Here is a 17,468-nt window from a genome sequence, read left to right on the forward strand (position 1 = left end):
GAAGAAGAGAGTCAGGAAGTGTTGGCAAATGACCTGATTGAGAATGAGTTAGAGGCCAATGACATTGCCTTCTCCTCACATGCGTTTTATCTATAACTTCTGTATTTTCAGATTATAATTTAAAGCAGAGCAGAGGATAACTTTCTGGTGCCTTCTGCAAAAGACCTAACTGGCTTGAATCACTATCCCAGGCAGTAGTAGGTGTCTTTGTAGTGAAGCGAGTCCAGAAGGAGCGCACTTGCCAAACCAAAATAACTAGACAAAGATGGCACACATCTTCTCTGGTCAAAGTTTGACTGCTGGAAAATGCCCACCAATGAGAAATACCTATTAGCAATTCATCAGTGATTGGCCCCTTTATCTATAACCTATGGTCTATGCAGCCAATACAAGATCAGCAAGTAAGTCACAATTTTGAAAGAGAGTGGATTCTTGCCATAGAGATAAGGCAAAAGCAAAGCCCAAGTAGAAATTTAGGCACAGTTAGCTTTTGCTGTTAAGGTATAAAATTTGCCATGTACATCCATGGCCTCAACTGAAATAAGCAAAGGATTATGTTCAATCCTAAAGCTGTGAAATAGGCACTAATTCAGTCATTTTTTAAATGTCTTTCTTCTCAGTCTTATTAGTTCCTTGTTTTAGCCTAGTCAATTTTGGCATTTTTGTCTTTACACTATCTGAGACCTGGCTAAAATACCAGGTGTCCAATGAACAAGTGGTGATAGATTCCATGTTTAGGAATCTTTGACAAACACAGAGATCATTAGATCACTGTGTAATACATTTCGATCTGTTCCATCTACCATGTACCCACATTTAGACCATGATGATGTTTCCCCCATTGTAAGCAGAACAGCATCTTCTAAAGTTGGTCCCTCTGTACATGTGATAAGCCCTGTCTGTGACAGTTTATCTGATCCATTCCGTAGTCACATAACACAGACTTAAGTGGTACTAAGTTCTTTCTGTCGGATCCTCCTTACCCATGAGGCACTAGGAGACCACAGTAATTATGCTATTACTCGAAGATCTTCTTTTGTATGAGTTCCCCCACCATGGAGGAAAGATTTTAGTTGGATGCCTTTTACTGGATTTCAGTCAGCATTTGACAAACTTCTGATATGGTGGCAGAATGACCTGGATACATTTGGAAGGAGGCTGCAGCTGAGAACCTGTGTTTTCTCTCACTGTTTTCCTCTGATTTTCCTTGCACTGCCCTTGGACCAGCACCCAGCTACGTGGCTTACATATAATTTCTCCCATTTTATTATCTCCAAGAAAGTTTCAACCACCTTAATTCCCGATACATTTCCACATTAACCTAGCATTCTCTTTGTATTTTAGGATGCTGTTTCTGGAGAGGTGGGCAGGAGGAGGAATAGTCAATCAGGTAGCTGTTATACCCTGGTAAACATGTTTTTTATTTTTTAAATTGGGCTTCCCTTTTAAAAATATGGACCAGTATCATCTTCTGCTTACTTGCTTTAAATATATATATATATATATATATATATATATATATATATATATATATTATAATTATCTATGGAGACTCTTGCTGTATTCCCTAAAGTTAGAAAGGAATTGGTAGGGAAAAGTCTTAGGTTTCCTTTCTTATGCTTTGAAGCATTATTTTAAAAACGTCTTAAAAAGCAAGTACTTGGTTACACTTCTCACTCCAACATTGGAAATGACTCTGTTGATGCCTATCCCCCCTCCTAAGGAAAGATAGATGATAAGAATATGGATTTTCAGTCTCAGATGCCCAAAGAATGAGGGCCCTTGTGGGAATCTGTGAACCATCCAGTCCACCAGCCTCGGGTTACAAAAGAGGAAACTAAGATTCTTGAGGTCACTGGCCTCAGGTCACCCGAAAAAGTGGCAGATCAGGAAAAAGAAAAACGAGGCAAGAACAGTGCTAGACACAATGCCCATGTTCTCATTTGATCCTAAATCAACACTCTACCATTATTCTCGCAGCTATAGTAGCAAAAATTAAGGAATCAGAGAGACCATATGGTTTTCCTGGTAAATATTCATGATAAGAATCCGATTCTGCCTAAATTGAACAATTTCACTTTCTTCTCAGAATTCAAAGCCAGATGCTCTCTACCCAACTACAGATGAATTTTTATGAAAAGCCTATGCAAGTAGTAAAGAGTAGCTAATTATTACGAGGCAGTCTAAGCGATAATGATAAGTGTATGGTAACACTTGTATGGATATGTGAATAAATGGTCTAGGGACACAAACCATTGGGACCTGGTGAAGAAGGCAGCCACCTCGGGGTTGGGGAGGGTCTGAAAAGGCCCCAGGAATGGGCCAGGAGGAAGGAGGGAGGGGGTGTGAGGGTGGGTGCAGAGGCCCGAAGAGGTCACCCCTGGTGGAGGGAGAAAAGCAGGAAGTATATTGAGGGGAGTGGTTGCCATAGTAACCACACACATGGATTAGATGAATGAGCTTAAGAACTTGCATTTGCTGTCAGTGTCTTCACACAGGAGTGGGAGGGGCCACCAATCAAGGCAGGTGATGGTCAACCCACAGTGCAGGGCCATCCCTGCTCTGTGCTATTTGAGGTCCCTAGGCAAGCAGAGGAGAGTGGAAGCCCCTCAACCCTGCACAGCACCTACTATCAATTTTACCTGCAGACTCTCTGCTTGCTGTTCTCCCTCACCCTTCTAGACAGAGCCCTCCACAAACCCTTAAGTGCTCGAAGTATGGCCCTTGAGCATCCTTTCTTGCACACAGTGCATACTCTATTCCATACCTACAGCCCCCTGAGGGATGCATCTCAAGCACAATATGACCCTACTGCCTAATCTACACATCAGTTCTCTCTTCACCCCTTTCCATTCTGTTTTGTCCATAGGATCAAGTTCTAGTACCTCGACATGGTCTAAAGTCTTAATGATTGAATCCTTCCTGCCCTTCCCACTGGATCTTGCCTGCTGTTGTGCTGGCTTCTGAACTGTCGTCAGCTGACCTTCTGGCAGATCCTTGTATATACCGCCCACCTTCCTGTCTCTGACCTTAGAAACTGCGTTCCCTCTCTCCTTGGATAAAACTTCTGCTCACTTTCCAATTAGTTACACCTTCTCTCCTGTAAAATCTCAATTCTAATGTCACTTCCCTAAGGAAACCTTTTGTAACCCTCCAGATTAGAAGAGGCTTCCTTTGTGTGAGACCTCATGTACTGTTTCTTCATAGCAATTAATAGTGTGGAGGTTTTTCTCTGCCCTCCAAAGGGAGGGCCTGCTTGGGTAGGATGAATCAATGAAAAGGGCTTGCCTCCTCCCGCTGACACAAACCTGCTTCTTGTGTTTTAAGGTCCTGACCATTCTTAGGAGTCCATCAAGCTTCATGAATCAGATAGGGGACAGTACAGCTCTTGTTGTTAATGGTACAAAACAAAGTGTTTTTCCATAGAAATGGACAGTCTCTCTAAGATGGTCTACGAACAGATCTTAGAGTTTCAGCGTCCTGTGCTCCATCCATAGAAATCAAAGTCTTTTGTCTGAGAAAAGAGGTGGGACGGGAACTTCTGTGTTTTGAGGGTTGCAAAGGAAAGGCCATGGTGGACCCCAGAGAAGGAAAGTGGACATGGTTTGGGGGACCCCGAGGGACAGATGGGCCCGTCACTTCTGTATACCTTATCTTTTGGAGAAGAATGAGCATGTATGAGCATGAAAGCATTGGGCACTAAGAACTGCCATTTGGGGGACAAAGAGAGGCCCCCACTTATAGGTACCAGTGACCTGTGGCTCAGTGGAGCCATTGTCCCATGGAGGGTCACCATCCAACTGGGGCCTGGTGGTGTTGTCAGGTGAGGCACATCAGACACCAAGGATTTAGACTGTTAAGTGTAGAGTGACCTCCTTTTGGGACAGTGAAAGACCCTGTAGATCTTGTAATATATTCAGGGAAAGAGAGACCATGGCAGCAATACTGACTTTCTTACAGTCTCATCTATAGGATCAGGGCTGGCTGATTTACCTTGAAGATTTGACCACCGTGGTGCATCCCTGTGTCATGGGATACTTTGCATCAGTTACAGTCAAAAATGTACATTTAATGACTATAGACTGAAAAGGAACAGGATCCCATTTATGTGTATAACTTATAAAGCCCTGTGCTTAGCGCATTGTTTTACAATGTTGGAGAAATCTTGAATGCATGTTGAAATCCCTACTGAATTAAATCTACAGTAGAATGGAGAGTCTGAGGCATGGAGTGTCCTTCTTCATGGGGATGCGATGAAAGTTGAATTAATGGATTAAGCTGGTATATAGGGTAGAATACAGTCTGTTGACTTTTTGCTGCTCTCTGTTTTGACACCTTTCTCAAGTACATTGTCTTCTCTCTCTTTTTTTAACAATTTTGTCTTCTTTAAAATTGAAGTATAGTTGATTTACAATGCTGTGCTAGTTTCAGGTGTACAGACACACGCACACACATACATATATATATTTCAGATTCTTTTCCCTTATAGGTTATTACAAGATACTGAGTATAGTTCCCTGTGTTATACAGTAAATCCTTATTGATTATCTATTTTATATATAGTAGTGTGTATATGTTAATCCCAAACTCCTAATTTATCCTTCTCCCACCCTTTCCTCTTTGATAACTGTAAGTTTGTGTTCTGTGTCTGTGGGTTTACTTCTGTTTTGTAAATAAGTTCATTTGTATCTTTTATTTTAGATTCCACAAATAAGTGGTATCATATGGTATTTGTCTTTCTCTGACTTACTTCACTTAGTGTGATAATCTCTAGGTCCATCCATGTTGCTGCAAATGGCATTATTTCATTCATTTCAAGGCTTGAGTAATATTGTCTTCTTGCATGCTCTTTCCTAATCATTGCTGGGGACTCCCTCAAATGCCGTCTTGAGAAGGATTCTGGAGTCACAAATGGCATTATTGAAAATGATTCAATAGTCCATGTTGATTTCAAAAGTACTACTTTTTCATTTAGCTAATTTTTTCTTTCTCTCCATTGTGGTGAATGGGGCTGAGTATCAGTGCCTCTTGACACTTTGGCATTTCTGCCAGCAACCAGCACAGCTGAGATGGATGTGGAACGGGGCAGGGGGTGCTGCACCGCAGTGTGACAAACAGCTCAGCCCGGAACACTCACATTTGTCAGGAGAGTTGGGTCAGATTGGGTGTAAACGGCATTTCCCATCTGCTCCCATCTCTCTCTCCTACTTGCCCTTGGACCTACCGTTGGAGAACAGAGCAGGGAAGTGCTCTAAAAACAGAGAAGTTTTGGACAGCTCAGGCAGCTGCATGGACAGAAGGGCAACAGAGGACAGCATGAGGGAAATGTGGGAGACGGAATGGAGAGCACGGCCTGCAGTGATGTGGAGACACCGTCCAAAGACAATGCATTTCCAAGTTCTCCTGCTCCCTGTTGAACAAAGCATTGATCCCCACACCTGGCCTTACCTTAACCAGTGAGGATCCCTGAAGCATTTATTTGAAGTTCTTGCCACCAGGATCTTGCTGGGGACCTGGAGTGTCCCCTGAGTGCCTCTCAAGGGCTTCTGGGTTCCCTGGCCTATTTCAAAGGTACTGGGGCCCATTAGACTTTCAGTGGAATGCAGGGGACAATCTCAGTTCCTCTAGACCCCTGCTGTCCTGAGGACCACCCTCCATGATTGTCTATCCAGAGAACACTCACAAAATGGCTGAGTCGAGCTAAATATTGGATTTTTTAAGGGTTTTTTTAAAATTGAAAAATAGCTGATTTACCATGTTGTGTTAGTTTCTGGTATACAGCAAAGTGATTCAGTTATACATATATATATTATTTTTCATATTCTTCATATGATTTTTTACAGGATATTGAATATAGTTCCCTATGCTCTACAGTAGGACTTTGTTGCTTATCCATTCTAGTTTGCATATGCTAACCCCAAACTCCCAATCCATCCCTCCCTTGCACCCCCTCCCCCTTGGCACCCACAAGTCTGTTCTCTGTGTCTGTGAGTCTGATACACTGGATTTTAAATCAGTGCAGGAAGGGGTGTTTTACAAAGTCCTGGGCTTCTACCTTCAGCCTTGTCACCTTTCCCCCTTCTACACAGCCTCAAACTTTGGGTACAGCTTTGCTGTGGCAAATTGTTACCAGAGGAGGTGACACTGACCTCAGGAAAAGTAAAGGGCAAGAAGAGTTACTGCTACTCCCAAGTTCCCTGTGGGAGCATTTGTGATTTTGCTTTGTTTAAAAGACAGCCTTGCCTCAGTTAATCTGCCATAAGTGGGGATATTTCATCTTGAAAGGATATCAACCAGAAATCCAAAAATGCAGATTAAGTGGCAGTGGAGCATGGAGGAGAGAGAGCCAGGCGCTTGCTCTGGGCTGGGGGCAGGTGGTGGTGGAGAAGGAGGAGGAGAAGACCAGCAGGAGGCAGTGGCGGCGTCCTCGCTGGGGTGATGGTGCAGGTGCAGGTGCTTGTGTGGAGCTGCCTGGCTGAGCGGTGCCTGGTCCGGGGTCTGCAGCACTGCTGATTCTCTCCCGGAGGCAGGGGGCGGGTGGGAAAATGCTGAGCAGGTTGATGAGTGGCAGCAGCAGGAGCCTGGAGCATGAGTACAGCTGCACCATCCAGGGAGATTCAAGATGGCAGAAGAGCAGGTAGACGTGGAGTTCATCTGTCTCCACGGATGCATCAGGAATACATCTATAGATGCGACAATTTTCGCAGAACACCAGCCGGAAACTAGCCGAAGACCTTGGACACTGGAAAGGACTATAAAGATCCTTGCATAACTGAGATGAGCGACTTGCAGAGTCTTGGCCCCTCAACCAGAAGTTGGGCCTGAGGCTCGGGAGTGGGAGCACCAAGTCCAGGATGCTGGGCCACTAGAGAATTCCCAGCCCCAAGGAAGGTTAATCACCGAGAACCCTCACGGAGGCCTCTATCTGAATCCAAGACCCAGGTCCACCCAACTGCCAGCAGCTCCCAGTGTTGGACCCCTCACACCAAACAACAAACAAGACAGGAACACAAACCCACCCATTAGCACACAGACTACCTAAAGTCATACTAAGCTCACAGACACCCCAAAACACAGCACTTGACAAGGCCCTGCTCTTCAGAGGGAAGAGACTCAGCTCCACCCACCAGAATGCAGATACCATTCCCTCCCATCAGGAAGCCTACACAAGACACTGGACCAACCCCACCACCAGGGGCAGAGAACAGAAGCAAGAGGAACTATGACCCTGCAGCCTAGGGAAAGGAGACCTCAAATACTGTAAATTAGACAAAATGAGAAGACAGAAAAATATCCTACAGGCAAAGGAGCAAGATAAAAACCCACAAGACCAAACAAATGAAGAGGAAACAGGCAAACTACCTGAAAAATTCAGAGTAATGATAGTAAAGATGATCCAAAATCTTGGAAATAGAATAGAGAAAATACAAGAAATATTTCACAAGGACCTAGAAGAACTAAAGAGCAAACAAACAGTGGTGAATAACACAATAACTGAAATTAAAAATACTCTAGAAGGAATCAATAGCAGAATAACTGAGGCAGAAGAACAGAAAGTGAGCTGGAAGATAGAATGGTGGAAATAACTGACGCATAGCAGGATAAAGAAAAAAGAGTGAAAAGAATGTAGGACAGTCTCAGAGACCCCAGGACAACATTAAGCACACCAACATTCGAATCATAGGCTTCCAGAAGAAGAAGAAAAAAAGAAAGGGTCTGAGAAAATACTTGAAGGGATTATAGTTGAAAACTTATGCAACACGGGACAAGAAATAGTCAATCAAGTCCAGGAAGTGCAGAGAGTCCCATACAGGATAAATCCAAGAAGAAATATGCCAAGGCACGTATTAATCAAACTAACAAAAATTAAACACAAAGAAAAAATATTAAAAGCAGCAAGCGAAAAGCAACAAATAACATACAAGGGAATCCCCATAAGGTTAACAGCTGATCTTTCAGCAGAAACTCTACAGGCCAGAAGGGAGTGGTAAGATATATTTAAAGTGAAGAAAGGGAAAAACCTACAACCAAGATTACTCTACCCAGTAAGGATCTCATTCAGATTCAACAGAGAAATCAAAAGCTTTACAGACAAGCAAAAGTTAATAGAATTCAGCACCATCAAACCAGCTTTACAGCAAATGCTAAGGGAACTTCTCTAGGCAGGAAACACAAGAGAAGGAAAAGACTTACAAAAACAAACCCAAAACAATCAAGAAAATTGTAATAGGAACATACGTATCATTAATTACCTTAAATGTAAATGGATTAAATGCCCCAACCAAAAGACACAGACTGGCTAAATGGGTACAAAAAGAAGACCCATATATATGCTGTCTACAAGAGACCCACTTCAGACCTAAGGACACATACAGGCTGAAAGTGAGAGGTTGGAAAAAGATATTCTGTGCAAATGGAAATCAAAAGAAAGCTGGAGTAGCAATACTCATATCAGAAAAAATAGCCTTTAAAATAAAGACTATTACAAGATACAAGGAAAGACACTATATAATGATCAAGGGATCAATCCAAGAAGAAGATGTAACAATTGTAAATATCTATGCACCCAACATAGGGGCACCTCAATACATAAGGCAAATGCTAACAGCCACAAAAGGGGAAATCAACAGTAACACAATAATAGTAGGTGAATTTAACACCCCACTTACACCAATGGACAGATCATCCAAACAGAATATAAATAAGGAAACACAAGCTTTAAATGACACATTAGACCAGATGGACTTAATTGATATTTATAAGACATTCCATCCAAAAACAATAGAATACACTTTCTTCTCGAGGGCACACAGAACATTCTCCAGGATAGATCACATCTTGTGTCACAAATCAAGCCTCAGTAAATTTAAGAAAATTGAAATCATATCAATCATCTTTTCCAGCCACAACAGTATGAGACTAGATATAAATTTAAAAAAGCAGATTAAAACAGCAATGGGATATCAAAAGCAAGCTGGTAGATGTTTTTTTTTTAACAGTGGTACCCAGTACAGAGGAGGAAGTTCTCAGAGATGGCTGCCAAAAGCCTCCATGTCAGACAAACATAGGTTTGTCCCCCATTGTCACAGCTAAGGAGGACTCTGGCTTTTGTCGAATCACCTAGCTTCTCCAAACCCAATTTGTGCATTTTTTAAATGAATGCAGTGTCATTGTGTAGAATACATGAGATATGCATGTTAGCACTTAGCCTAGTGCCAAATGCAGTATAAACTGTGGGCAATTTCTTGATGGATATCAAGGGCCTTACCCTTTGACACATTAATTAACTTCTGGGGATCTAGCCTAAAGAGAAGAACACATCTAAACAACTACAAAAAATGATCAATGCAATAATATGCTCATAGCGGTGTGCTTGATGAGTGCATCATTAGAAATGTACTATTGGGAGAAGTTTGTTTGGAAGCTGCTATTTGTTTTCAGAAATGCAGGACTATCACTAACAAATATATTTGGGACCTAAGGATGTTTTTTTCAGGATTATGAGGCTGTACAACCTGAAGGATTAATCTGTTCTAGGACTAGGAGCTGTCCTAGGTATCTAACCCCACTACCTGGCCACTTTAGTGCAAAGTTGAATTCAGGCAGCCAGGCAAGCCAGGGCATTCCTCTTTCAGAAATCCCTGTCTTTTTTTTTGCAGAAGTGGCACCTGCTATGGAAATAGGTGGAGCTTAGCCTCTTTCATTGGCATTGAGAGATTTACAGGGAACAAGGTGTGTCTATGAATAGAACAGACTGTGTTTGCCAAGGGGGAATGGGAGTGGAGAGGGATGGATTGGTAGTTTGGGATTAGCAGATGCAAACTAGTATATATAGACTGCATGAACAACAAAGACCTACTGTATAGCACAGGGAACTATATTCACTATCCTGTAGTAAAACATAATGGAAAAGAACATGAAAAAGAATGAATATATATATATATATATATATATATATAACTGAGTCACTTTGCTGTACAGTAATTAACACAACATTGTAAATCAATTATAATTCAATAAAATAAGTTAAAAAAAGATGTGTCTATGACTATTTAGAGGAAAATGCTGCATTACACTTACCTGAATAAGCTCACTGCATTGTTGTAGAGGTTGGCTATAAAAATTACAAATGGCTTTCAGATTGTAACACCTATTCATAATCTAGATGGTATTCCAGGCTTTCTCCTTATTCATCTAGTAAAAGTGACTCCAGCGCATGGCTCAGCTGGTCACATATATACATTTGTTTATTTTCCTGTAACTTCCTCAAGTAAACTCGGACCCATTTTCCCTCACTTATGCAAAGGATAATCTTCTTCCACTTCTTCCTGGTTCTAGTCTACACACACTTAATACTCCCCACTTCTGGTCCTCTCATGCATCCCCCACCTGACTCCCCATGTTACTAAAAATACTCTTAACATATTAAAAATCTGGCCAATGTCACTTTACTGCTTCTAACTTTGAATGATAACTTTGGCAAAGCATAAACTCACCTGCTTCATGGTCCATGGCCCTCTCTGTCCCACTGCAAGTTCACAAATGACTCATTCCCCAGGGATGCCATTTTGCTAGTTTTTCCAAGCCTTTGCAAACACCATGCCATCTGCTGAGAAGGCTGACCTGGCACTCACTCTTGTCTTTCCCCACTTCCTTCCAGAAAAGCATCTCCTCCTTTGTGAAACCTTTGCTTCTTTCGCTATTTCTTCTACCAGGCTGCCCTGGGGACATTCCATATTGTAACAAAGTTTTCTCATACGTATCTCTTTGAAAGGTATCCCAGTGCTTGGCACTTAGCTGACTTGCAGTACAGCATTATTCAATGAATGAATGTAATTAGTTTTATCTCTGGATCCCTAGAAACTTCTGATGCTTCCCATGCCCCCATCCACCCTGGGTCTTGGATGACCCTCTTTGCAGATAGCACCATGATGCAGAAAAAAGAATGGAAAACAATCTTGTGGGTGTGTCTGAACAAAGCTGACATATTTTTCCCTTTAAGATCTTGCTGCTGTATGTAAAATGATCCTGAAATTAAGGTCAGCTCCAGGTGGTTGTTTATATCAGCTGTCAGATTGCAGAATAAAAAATGGCTTTTATATATTTGATTTTTATTGTTTTCCAGGGCAATGTCACATTTTCCTGCTCCGAACCACAAATTGTTCCCATCACATTTGTCAACTCGAGCAGCAGTTATTTGCTGCTGCCCGGCACCCCCCAAATCGATGGGCTCTCGGTGAGTTTCCAGTTTCGAACGTGGAACAAGGATGGTCTGCTTCTGTCCACAGTGCTCTCTGAGGGCTCAGGGACCCTGTTGCTGAGCCTGGAGGATGGAACCCTGAGACTCGTGATTCAGAAAATGACAGAACGGGCAGCTGAAATCCTCACAGGTACTGTCCACTGACAACTTCTATGTTGTTTCTCGTTCAGCCAAGTCGATACATGTTTGAGAATCTGACCAAAACATACAGGCCCCAGCTCCCAGGGGTGTGAGATGACCAGTCTTCACAAATTTCCTCTAAGTCTGAAGAGCCAACATTTGTTTTCTTTTTTTCTTCTTTTATAAATTTTGTATTGGAGTATAGTTGATTTACAATGTCGTGGTAGTTTCAGGTGTACAGCAAAGTGATTCAGTTATACATAGACATGTATCTATTCTTTTTCAGATTCTTTTCCCATCTAGGTGATTACAGAGTATTGCATATACTTCCCTGTGCTATACAGTAGGTCCTTGTTGTTTATCTATTTTATATATAGCCGTGTGTATCTGTTAATCCCAACCTCCTAATTTATTCCTCCCCTCATCTTTCCCCTTTGGTAACCATAAGTTTGTTTTCCAAGTCTGTGAGTCTGTTTCTGTTTTGTAAATAAGTTCATTTGTATCATTGTTTTTAGTTCAATATATAAGTGATATCATATGATATTTTTCTTCCTCTGTCTGCTTACTTCACTTAATATGATAAACTCTAGGTCTAATCATGTTGCTGCAAATGGCAATGTTTCATTCTTTTTATGGTTGAGTAATATTCCACTCTCTCTATATATATACCACATCTTCTTTATCCATTCATCTGTCAGTGGGCATTTAGGTGGCTTCCATGTCTTGGCTATTGTAAACAGTGCTGCAATGAACATTGGGGTGCATTTATCTTTTCGAATTACAGTTTTCTGTGGATATATGCCCAGGAGTGGGACTGCTAGATCATACAGTAACTCTATTTTTAGTTTTTTAAGGAACCTCCATACTGTTCTCCATAGTGGCTGCACCAATTTACATTCCCACCAACAGTGGGAGGGTGCAAGAGGGTTCCCTTTTCTCCACACCCTCCCCAGCATTTATTATTTGTAGACATTTTGATCATGACCATTCTGACCAGTGTGAGGTGATACCTTATGGTAGTTTTGATTTGCATTTCTCTAATAATTAGCAATGTTGAGCATCTTTTCATAAAAGTTTTTAAAATGGTTCTCAAAAAGCTGAAGATTGGAAAGTACTTTCTTTTATAGCAATAGAGTATAGGTCCTAATGTATAGCAACATGGAATAGATGTATGAATAACATCCTGACTCTTCTATCTGCCATTCCTTCAACATGGAGCCATGGAATTTTCTCCCTCCTTCTCTACTTGTTATCTTACTGACATCCCCTGTCCTTCTGGAAGCAATGTGTTCACTTAGTGACAAGTACTTACCGAGGTCAGACCACCTGCAGGCATTGGATTGGGGGCTAAGGCAGGCTGCTAGGTCAACAAATCCTGAGAAGCCTTCCTGGCTCTACAGCCTGAATCAAACCGCCTCCTCTGTGCACCCTGGGCCAATATCCATCCTGGATTATAGGACACTGAATCATTTATTTAATTTAAATGTCTTTCTTCCCCCACTGGACTGTGAATTTTGTTATTCAGTTAAATTAGAGGAAATTGAGTTAAGTAAAGGATGTGACTTAATAGTCAAGATCAGGTCAGGCTATGGGAAAGGCTCTGATGTCAATGGGTGAACAAAAAAGCCCATTGAAACTGTTATCAAACCAAACTTGGGGCCGCTCACCCATGTACAGTAAAGCCAATCTACTGACACCGAATTGTGGTGAAGGAAAGTATAGATTTTATTGCAGGGCACCAAGCAAGGAGAAGGGGCAGCTCATGCTCAAAAGACCTGAACTCCCCAATAGCTTTCAGGTAAGGGGTTTTAAAGGCAGTGTGAGGGAGGGAGCTGCAGGGTGTATGATCAGCTTGTGCACAGTTCTCAGATTGGTTGGCATCAAGGTGAAGTTTCCAGCATCATCAACCTTCTGGTTTCAACCAGTCTAGGGTCTATGTGGTTGTAGTCAGCAATTTTCATCTGGGGGCAGGGGTCAGCTTCCTGTAAAAAAAAAAAAAACCTTTGGAATATGTGTCAGGCCTTTGTCTTTATCTTTCAGGGAACTGGGAATTTGGTGATTCTGCCATGTGGCTGATTTATAGTCTAAATTGTTACCAGTTTCCCAGCCCAACAGCTATTCTTTATTTCTACATCTTCACATTCCTAATCATTAACTTTTTTTTTTCCTAATCATGAACACTTGGGCAGCCTTTTGAGACTCAGCATAAGCGTGGGAGACTAAAGCAAAAGCCTATTATTTCAAAGGAAGGGACACAGGGTCTTGTATACAGTTTCAACACCCTGGAAATAACAGAAGGGCCTGGGTCTGTGAGTCAGAAAGGCAGGTTCCAAAAGCACCTTTTCCCCTTACTAGTTAGTCTGGGGCCCTAGATGAACTTAACTTTGTCTCCCATGTAAGTGAGAGTGCATTTGTTATCTACAGCTGCGTAACAAAGTATACCAACATGTATTAGTTGAAAACCACACGTGTTATGTCTGATTTTCTAAGAGTCGGGAATCCAAGAGCCCTTTGGGCAATTCTGGCTGCAGTCAAGTTGTTGGCAGGGGCGACAGTCATCTCAATGTTCAACCGGTTCTAACTCTGCTTCCAGGCTAACTCATGTGGCTGTGGGCAGACCTCAGTGGATCCAAACTTATCCCCACGCCCTCTCCAGAACGCTGCCTCATTGATAGGGCAGCACTCTTACCCCAGAGTGAGTGACCCTGGAGAGAGTGGGAAAGAACCCCCAGGACAAAAGCCACAGTCTTTGTATATCTCATCCCATCCTTTTCATCATATTCTATTCATTAGAAAAAAGTGAATAAGTCTAACCCCTGCTCAAGTCAAAGGGATTACACAAGGGTTCAGATATTAGGAGTCAGAGCCAGCCTCGGCATGTGCTTGGTGACGGCAGCAGTAACCGAGGGAGACGAGCAGGGTCCCAGCAGCATGGCCGCCGAGCTTGAGAGGGTCTGGGGGAGGCAGTGCTCCCAGTCTGAGGGGCTCCAACCCAGTGGCCACACCAGGAGGAAGACAAAAGAGAATGAAAGAAGCAGATAATCTTGAAAGTATAGAGGAAGAATGGGTTTGTGAAACAGGATCTGACCACCAACCTCTTAGTGATAATCAGCAAACAAATTGTGACTATTTTGTTGACAGCCTTTTTGAGGAAACTCAGAAGGTTGGTGTCAAATGTTTGTCTGCCACTGAACAAAAGAAACTGGTAGGTGTAAGTACAAAATTATGGAAAAATGGATTCACAGTCAGTGATGATTTCAGAAGTTATTTTGATGGTGCAGCTCAGCAGTTTCTGAACTCCATCAAAAAAGGGGAATTACCTTTAGAATTACAGCGTTTTTAATAATGAGGAGGTTGATGTTAAAGTTGAAGATAAGAAAAATGAAGTATATATGTCAACAAAGCCCGTGTTCCAGCCCTTCTCAGGACAGGGTCACAGACTGGGAAGTGCTACACCAAAAATTGTTTCTAAAGCAAAGTGTATTGAAGTTGAGAATAAAAATAAGTTGTCTACTGTCTCACTAAACAGTCTGGAGCCCATCACTAATATACAGATCTGGTTAGCCAATGGGAAAAGGAGTGTCCAGAAATTTAACATTTCTCAAAGGATAAGCCACATCAAAGACTTCTTCGAAAAACACCAAGGATCTCAAAGAAGTCCTCCCTTTTCCCCGGCAAGAGCTCTTCCTTTCCTCAAATTGCTAGATGAAACACTCACACTAGATATTAGTAGTCATGGATCATTGGGGACCATCTTAGCATCTACCTACAAAATGAGATTAAAAAAAATGCTTACATCACAAGACTGTGACGATGATTAAATATGATCTAAACCCTTTAGCACAGTGTTGAGAAGCTATTTAGCAAATTTCTTTTTCTTCCACACTGACTCAAGACCTCAGGCAAAAACAGGCCTCACTCCTTAGAGTCATAAAAGCTGAGTGAGTTTGTGCAGTCATGGGGCTTTTATGAAATTTCTAAGATTTCTAGTCATGGAGGTGAGTTAATCACTTAGAAACATAACATTTTTCATGTGCAGAGTTATAAAAGTTAAACCTCGATCCTCCTTATTTGAAGAAGAAAAATCGTGAGCTGGCGTTGGTCTGTTTCTCTCCAACCGGCGAGATGGTTGAGTACAGAGACTTGCAGGGCTCAGGTCAAAAATGCAGTTTTAATATAGTACAGGCCCCAGTGGCACTTTGCTCTAAAGCATTACCTGTATTATTAAGCATGTGTCAGTCCATTAAAATGTGTTGATGACTGAGAGAGAGGCTGGTTAAAGCTGCCCCAATATCCAGTAAAGAGGGAGAAAAAAATCATGTTATTTTAGACCTGTCTCTAAAAAACATCAAACAAGTAAAAGAAAGATTTAAAAACATTCTGATGTCTGTCTCAGAAAACTCTTGCTTGCTTCTTTCTCCAAAAATTTCCTGAAATTTGGAAAATTTAGAAATTTTGGAATTTCTTTTATTTTTCTTTGAAATGGATCAAGGCTTTGTGTCTACTGGCATTGTTCTACCTGGGGGGAAAAGACAGGTAAACAAACAAAAAAATCAGACTAACAAAAACAGTTTTCTCCTCCCATACATTTCTGAAGAACCTTGTTTTCCAAGTACTTGAGATTGTATTGGCTTTATAAGAGAAAAATCTCACATGAGAAATTAGAAAAATAATAAACATTGTTCTAATAACTTTGAGGGCCACTGGGGCTACCCTTGACACATGGTACCTCATGGAAAATAGAAAATAGCACATTATTAATTGAACAGGGAATCCAGATATTTAAAGATTTACTTGAGAGTAGTTCATGTGTTTCTAACGTCTTGGGTCTAAAAGAGAAGGTGACCCCTATGAGAAGGTCAGCACACGGATGCCTGGCACATTCACTCCTGTTACCAAAGCTTCATACAGTGTGCATAGTTTTTGGGGTGTGTGGTTATTTTGTGCAGTTTGCATTGGGTATCAGGAAGAGAAGTCCAAACGAAATCGTCCTCAAAATAGAAGGCATTTGAATTTAGTTGCTCTAAGGGATGAAGTTTTAGGGAGTTGAAGGACAACGGTATAATCCCTCCCTTGTATTTTTCTTTGTTTTCTATTTTTGTCATCTCCTTTCTTGAAAGCCTTGTACATGTGAATATGAGGCAAAGTCAAGGGCATCCTTTCACTGTAAGTGATATGACAGTAGAACCAACAATTACTGTGGATCTCATGCAGGTCAGGCATTATGCAAGGACCTTGTCATACAATACTACAGAAAAAAAAAAAAAAAGAGCTCATGAAACATATTAAGTGGTTCTTATTTTACCAACAGGCCCAAGGGGAAATTGAGAGTCAGCAATTAAGTTCAAGTGACCAAGCAGGTGTTCAAGCTCAGACCTTTCCTTTGCATCCCCAAGTCCATGGTCACCACAGTGTATCTTGCTGCCACCCATATTTATTCGTGATATGGTCAGGTGTTTATAAAGAATTCAAATGCAGAGAAACTCTGCTTTAGATGAAAGATGAAACGTACAGTCTGCTGTTAACAAAAGTAGCCTATGTAGTATCTAAATTTGGGTTTTCCCAAAACATTTCCCTTGGTGGTCCCATCAATAGACAGATTTGGGGGTTAAGTGGGGCTGACAAGGGATTGTGAATCCATTGTCTTTGTAGACTTTTACTCCACTTTAGCTGACATTGCCTATTTAGTGTTATAAAGTAAATTATGCATATCTATATATTAGCATACACACATACACACACACACACTAATAGTCATTGAGTATATGTGACATACTTTTCTCAGACTTTTTTTTAATGTTTATTTATGTATTTATTTATTTACTTTTGGCTGCCTTGAGTCTTCATTGTGGTGCACAGGCTTCTCATTGCGGTGGCTTCTGTTGTGGATCATGGGCTCTAGGCACACGGGCTTCAGTAGTTGTGGCACGCAGGCTTCAGTAGTTGTGGCATGCGGGCTCAGTAGTTGTGGCTCATGAGCTCTAGAGTGCAGGCTCAGTAGTTGTGACACATGAGCTTAGTTGCTCCACGGCATGTGGAATCTTCCTGGACCAGGGCTCGAACCTGTGTCCCCTGCACTGGCAGGAGG

General features: G+C 41.7%; 1 pseudogene; it reads left to right on the plus strand.

Annotated features, from left to right (window-relative positions):
• The first annotated feature begins 14,301 nt into the window (after nt 1-14,301).
• Nucleotides 14,302-15,201, plus strand: LOC111183363 (UBX domain-containing protein 2A pseudogene; annotated as a pseudogene).
• The last annotated feature ends 2,267 nt before the right edge of the window (nt 15,202-17,468 follow it).

The sequence above is a fragment of the Delphinapterus leucas genome, chromosome 8, assembly GCF_059928025.1.
Source record: "Delphinapterus leucas isolate spDelLeu-1000000601 "Yukka" chromosome 8, BTC_Dleu_Yukka2, whole genome shotgun sequence".
In the NCBI taxonomy this organism is placed as follows: Eukaryota; Metazoa; Chordata; class Mammalia; order Artiodactyla; family Monodontidae; genus Delphinapterus; species Delphinapterus leucas.